The sequence below is a fragment of the Pteropus vampyrus genome, unplaced genomic scaffold (genome assembly GCF_000151845.1).
Source record: "Pteropus vampyrus isolate Shadow unplaced genomic scaffold, Pvam_2.0 Scaffold677, whole genome shotgun sequence".
NCBI lineage: Eukaryota > Metazoa > Chordata > Mammalia > Chiroptera > Pteropodidae > Pteropus > Pteropus vampyrus.
In genome coordinates, this window is record NW_011889458.1 from 47027 (window position 1) to 48017 (window position 991).

Consider the following 991-nt stretch of genomic DNA (forward strand, 5'->3'; position numbering starts at 1 on the left):
AAAAGATTAAAAAACATGAATAGTGTTAATATACTTTGGGCAATATCAAATAGCTAAATATACATGTAATTGAGATTCCAGAAGAAGAGGATAAAGAAAATGAGGCCAAGAAAATAAAGATAAAACTGCCAAGAATTTCCCAAATTTCATAAAAACATTAACCAAGATATCCAGGAAACTCAGAAAACTCCAAGCAATATAAATACAAGCAAGATCATAGGTGCTAACCGAATAAAAATAATTTTTAAAAAATCTTACAAGCGACCAGAAGAAAAAAGACAGCTCAGAGGAATGACAATAAGAATGATGGTTGATTTTTTAAAATCAGAAATAATGGAAACCATGTTAGTTAAACTGCATTTTTAAGTTCTTAAAGAAAAAAAACAATCTAACTAGAATATATATCCAATGAAAATAAACTTCAGAAAAAAAAAAGATGCAACGAGCATTTTAATATTCATAAAAACTGAGAGAACATTTGCATTAAAATATTATTTATCTTGATTATTAAGGTTTTTAGTAGTCTGGTAAATTTTGTAGCTGAGACAAGTACCTCACTTGCCTCACCCTCATCCTGGCCCTGCTTGCTTTCCTGATATGTATATATATATTTTTCTCTCATTTAGCTACATAATTTTCTCCTTTTGAATTTTATTATAAGATATAAGTCGACTTTTTCTTAACCTTCTATTTACTTTTGACCCAATAAATGTGCTTCCAAATAGGGTTCTATTATCATTCACTGAAAGGATTTCGGTATTAGAATTCAGAATTAACCTGGTGTGGCACTACGTGACACATTTAAAAAGTTATTCCTTACAAAGTTCTGGTATTTTCCCTTGCCTAATTCAGTTGACTTTCAAATAATTCCCTTTGGAAATATTCAGTAGGGTTGTGGTAGTCTCAAATCTCCAAAGCACTTTCTCCATTGCATCACAGAGAGTTAGAGGAGATTTCAAAATCTAAGATCCCCTACGTGAGAACAAATATT